The 5,654-nt window shown below is 32.4% G+C and overlaps 1 long non-coding RNA gene and 1 other non-coding gene across 2 annotated transcripts; one reads left to right on the top strand and one right to left on the bottom strand.

Annotated features, from left to right (window-relative positions):
- The first annotated feature begins 569 nt into the window (after positions 1–569).
- Positions 570–676, top strand: LOC121214918 (small nucleolar RNA R71). Its single transcript, XR_005910657.1, has one exon. It is a non-coding gene; the product is annotated as a small nucleolar RNA R71 (small nucleolar RNA).
- Positions 677–2,149: 1,473 nt separating this feature from the next.
- On the bottom strand, positions 2,150–4,672 carry LOC121214695 (uncharacterized). The gene is made up of 3 exons (XR_005910365.1): positions 4,544–4,672; positions 3,193–3,383; positions 2,150–2,793 (listed from the first exon to the last, which is right to left on the bottom strand). It is a non-coding gene; the product is annotated as an uncharacterized lncRNA (long non-coding RNA).
- Between the last annotated feature and the right edge of the window lie 982 nt (positions 4,673–5,654).

Raw genomic sequence — 5,654 nt, 5'->3', positions numbered from 1 at the left:
AGGTAGTTTTGGAGCTTACTGATTAAACCCTTGAGATTGGTTGGGTCTTTGTTGTAATAAGTTATTGTTCAGTCCATTTCCTTGGTTGTTCCAAGAAAAGTTAGGATGATTACACCATGAAGAATTGTAGAAGTTGGACTGGGGTCCTTGTCCACTCCTATTTTGATATTGGTTCCCCACATAGTACACTGACTCGGGATTTGATGGACAATTCTCAAAAGAATGACTTTCCCCGCAATACACACAGGAAACTACTTCAAACAGACTTGGTGGCTGAGCTACAAAATTATTAGTATATTAGTAGTTAATTCTTTTAACATTGAGAAAATAGACAATACCTGAGTTAATGACGAAGTGAGGGAGTCAACTTTATAAACTCCGGCTACATGTCTTCCTAAAGTTGTTTGATTTGTTGGCCATTGATAGTTATTACTCATGATCCTCTTGATGATCTCATGAGCCTCATTATAAGACTTAGACAAAATTGCACCATTCGTGGAAGTATCTACCATCAATCTTGTATGTGAATTGAGACCATTATAGAATGTCTCCAGCTAGACAAATGAGGAATCTCATGATGAGGACACTTACGAAGTAACTCCTTGAACTGCTCCCAAGCCTCATTCAAGGACTCGTCATCCAACTGTTGCAAAGTTGTGATCTTGTTCCTTAACTTAGCATTTTTGCTAGGTGGGAAATACTTAACCAAAAATCTCTCTGCTAATTCTTGCCATGTAGATATGGAACTTGGTGGCAATGAATTGAGTCATACTCGTGCTTGATCTCGTAACGAGTACGAAAACTACTTCAACCTCAGTGCGTCTTCAGTCACACTGACTATCTTGAATAATCACTCACCTCCATAAACAATCGAAGGTGCTGTAGGCATACCACTAAATTGGCCCACCATTTGTAGCATTTGAAACACCACTGGTTTCAATTCAAACTGGGTTGCCTCAATATCTAGCCCTCTAATTCTTGGGTTTAGGTCACTGAAAAGTGGCACAGCATATTGTCTGATGCATCAATCCCTATCATCCGCAATGAGGATAGGATTTCGTACATAATCAGCTTCATTACCTTGGTCTAGATTTTGATTTCCAAGGTACATCTCGACTTCTCTTTAAGTTATTCTTTCACGTCCTCTTTGTTTGAAAGTTCGCTCAATTTCAGGGTCTACAGGGAGTAAATCGATAATTCGATCTATGCTCATAAACACCTGAGAAGAAAATCACAAAAATTAAAATGAATAAGTTAGTAATGTTAGAAATAAATCAAATTGAAAATATAAAATTTCACAAAAAAATGACTATGGAAACAGTTCACAATCCCCGGCAACGGCGCCAAAAACTTGTAACGTTGGGTTTTGTGCAAGTGTGCACAACCGTTATCAAGTAATAAGTAAGTATCGAGTTATCGACTCCACAGGGATTGTATTTGTGCTAAGTCACTTAATTTGTAAAATTATATTAACAATTTGGTAAATAAAAAACACAATATAGTTTGAGAAGTGGTGATTTAAACTAAATGCAATGATCCCTAATGCAAATTACCCTACGTATGCAAACTATATGAATGAAAGAGATTTTAGTAAAATTAAACACAATTTGCAACAATTATAACATAAAGAAACTAGGACAATTACTTTAAATAAACTCAATTCATTATCAACATGCTTAATAACATTCAGAAAAACATTCCATGGAAACTCGATCTTTCATGAGTTTTGAAACCACATTAGGTCCTTTCGAAATCTTTTACTTAGTAAATACGCATTTTACTGATCCTTATTTACTAAGGGTTTCTTAGCATTCATGTGAGGTAACAGGGATGTGTTAGGTTTGAAACAATTGAATCACACAAATCTAAAAACTATGAAGATAACAGAGCTTGGTTAGATTTGTTATGCAACCTACAATTCAATCAGGTTAGGATCTAAATTGAGCATGCACATTTCAATTATGCATCCATTAGTTGTCGTCTGGTTAGGATCGCTCAACTAATTCAGGTGCATTTCAACCACGTATGAATGAAATACAAACTTGATTTTAATTGAAAACAAGATCGATTAAGGCACAAAAATTATAAGCATGAATCAAAAAAATATTATTTAATCAAAATAATCATCCTAGCTTAAATAAAATTAAGATATCATTGTTGTAAACAAGAACAATGAACATATAGCAAACATCTTTAAATTGAATTTTTTTAAAAAAAAAGAAATATTAAACCCAATTCAAAGTGGCTGTCACCCAAGACTCTAACTGACAAGGCTCCTTTGCTCATTTGCTTTGCTCCTTTGCTGATGGTTCTACAAGGTGGCCGACCAAGGGTTTTTTAAGAGGTTTAATTGCTAAAATCCTTATCCAAATATGATGAAGGGTAAATATAGCTAAAAGAGTTTAGAGAATGATGAATGAGTGAGAGATGATGGGATGAGGGATGATTAAAAAAGTGAGAAATGAGCTCTTATTTATAGGTGAGGCAAGGGAGCTAGTTTGCTAAAAATAGGAGTGTCCATCCTTTGAAACCTTCCCCAAGAGTGGCTGGCTATGAATTGTGGAAATGTGGCTTATTTTTCCTTGAGTTTTGGTCAATTTGAGTGCCACAACAACTCAGGACTAAGACTTGGTCATCAGCAAATCTTTGGGAAAATCTCTAATTTCTTTAACTCTTCGAGGACTTTGTATAATTAAATCAAAAAATGATTTATGACATCCATGTGCAGCTGAAAATTGGGTTGACTCGGTCCCCAATGTCGACGGTTTTGCTATTAGAAGAAAACTCTCAGACCTATCCAAAAATAGTAGATAGTTTAGAGGACCAATAATATAATTTAACCACTTTAATTAATCAATTTACTTAATTAATTAAAACCCAATTTATTAATGAAATATTAAAAATGAATTATTAAATATAACTTTATATTTTATTATTTAATTTAATCATGCATGGCCCTCTTTATAGCTTAAAATATAATATGCTTAAATTAATATAAAATAAGTCATTTTATGCATGAAAACTTTATAATAAAGTATAAAATCACATTTTAATAATTTCTATGTCCTAATTTCATATTTTCGCATATTTCATTAATTTATTAAACAATTACTTGGTTTTAACAACAAATTTAAGTAAAAAGGTGATGAATTATATAGGAAAAATCCTATATATTTTTCAGTTTACAATTACCTTATGATTTGGTCCTTATCATTCGCAACAAGGACTGAATTGCTAGCATAAGCGACTCCATTTCCTTGATCTTGGTTCTAATCAAGGTTTATTTTTGCGAGTTGTCTTTCACGTCTTCTTTTGTTGAATGTCCACCTGATTTCAGGGTCTACTAGGAGTAAGTCGATAATTCGATCAATGCTCATAAACACCTGAAAATAATATCAAAAAAATTAATAAAGTTAAAAAGAAAAATAAAACCAAATTGCAAAAATAATTTCACAAATAATGATTAACATAATAGTCCCTGAAAATGGTGCTAAAAACTTTTCTTGAAATCATTCTATTGATGTGCAGATATAAACAATCATTGACAAGTAATAAAGTGGTAAGTATATCGAGTATCATCTCTGCAAGCATTATCTATGTGAATCAAGTATTGCAAAATTACTTACTAGCAAATTGGTCGGTGATGAAAATAAATTTAAGTGATGGGTTTGATTAAATTAAACTAACCTAAATATACTAAAAATTAAATTAAATAAATGAAGGAATGATTATGCAAGTCTCTCAAAGAAATCTCAATATCATGCATGTGTCAGAATGATTCTCCTTCCCAACTTAGAAATATTTAAATATTACTAATGATGTTACGAAAAATTCCATGGCAACTCAATATTTATTAATCCTATTTTAATTATGAGTACTTTTGCTTCTCTCAAAGCCCAAAGTTTAACCACTTCTCTGTATATGTCTATGTCTGTTACGACTTCAAGGTTAACTTTTCAGGCATCGTCTAAGGATTCAACTTATTAAATTATTAAGTATAACATATGTCTATGTCAACAACTTAGTAAAATTAATAAGCAAAAAAATAGATTAATGTGAGGCAACGGTAATATTTCTATACTGAAACGATTTAATCATATGAATCCATTATTATGCAAGGTAATAAGGTTCTCTCGAATTATTAAAAACTTTAACCTAATTCTCTCGAATATAGATTAAACATGCATCATTCTGATAGAGTGTCAATTAATTACAGTCCAATTAGGACTTAATAATCAATTCAATTGCATTCCCCACATTTATAATGCATGAATAGCATTGTTATAATTTTATTTGAATGTATAAACAGTCGAGTCATATAACATCACTAATAGCATAAATAATCTAAACTATGAAAATTAAATTATTCTAACACCAAAGGAATTAAGAAATCATAATTATATTAAAAACAAAAACCTTAGCTACAAACATGTTTCTTAAATTGAACAACAAGAAATTAAAAGAGTAAAGGGAGAGAAATGCAAAGTTGTTTCTGGTGGTTCTCCGTGGCATAGCTTCCTTGCTTCTCCTTTGTGCTTCATACCTTACTATAGCAGTTAAGCCAAAAATGCTCCTCCAATGGCCGAATTGGCTACACTCAAATCCTTGTGCAACTCACTTGGAAAATGGAAAAATGGGAAAGGAAAGCAAAGAGAGAAAAGAGAGAGAGATGAATGAATGAATGAATGAGGGATGATGAAATGAGCGAGTACGGGGTGGTATTTATATTAGTAAGGGGAAGCTTTTATTTGCTAAAAATAGCTAGTCCAAGGCATTTTTCAATGGGGGTTTTTAGCGGTCACTTAGCAAAGTTGTTGGGTTTTTTTTTATTTTTTTAACAATTCTAAGGACCTTAAATTAAATAAGAAATGGATAGTTGGGCTGCTTGGAACTGAATTTTGGCTCTTTCCTCCTTAAATAGATGGTTTGGCTTCAAAATTGAGCAGCAGGCTTCACTACTTGACTAAACCAATTTCTGAGTTGTTCAAGTCTGTCCATTATCCATAATTCTAATTAATTTTGGATGTCCATAGATGATTAATTATCAGCCCTCCTTTGCATGGATTTTTCTATAGAAGACTGTTATAGCATCAAGCACTAAGAAGGTGAGCAATTAAGTTAGAATAGTGATTTTGGGGATTAATTTGAAAAGCTTTCGAATTAAGTAGGTTCTAGTGGAAAGAAGAGGAATTGGTGAGCAGGTTTTGGAAGGGTTGGATTTCAACCTTAGTTCCATTAAGTTTGAACTAAGAATATGTCTTAGTGGGTGATATGATGATTATGGATGTACACTGGGCTATTTAATTTGAGATTGGTAAAGGAAGTGCATGAGTAGTATATAAGGGAGAGATATTATTCTTCAGTGTTGTTCATTCATTTTTTTTTTGCTTCTTTATCTTCTTCACTGGTCTGGTTGTAAGAAAGAAAGATTAGCAATGGTCTGCATGCAGGAAAGAAGCTAGATTTTGTGCATAAGTAACTAAGGATTTATCAAGCCTATATGCTTCCTAACCCTTCTATGTTCACGGATTTAAGAAAAGAGGAAGATTTTTAAGGATTTTAGCTATCCATTAATTTTTTTCTATTTTGTATAAGGTTATAAATATGGCCTCTACATGCAAATAAATTATGGTTTTTATGATGATGAATTGTCT

This window comes from Gossypium hirsutum, chromosome D02, assembly GCF_007990345.1.
Source record: "Gossypium hirsutum isolate 1008001.06 chromosome D02, Gossypium_hirsutum_v2.1, whole genome shotgun sequence".
NCBI classification, from domain to species: domain Eukaryota; kingdom Viridiplantae; phylum Streptophyta; class Magnoliopsida; order Malvales; family Malvaceae; genus Gossypium; species Gossypium hirsutum.
Note: the sequence above shows the minus strand (reverse complement) of the source record. Positions and strands in the feature narration are given on the sequence as shown.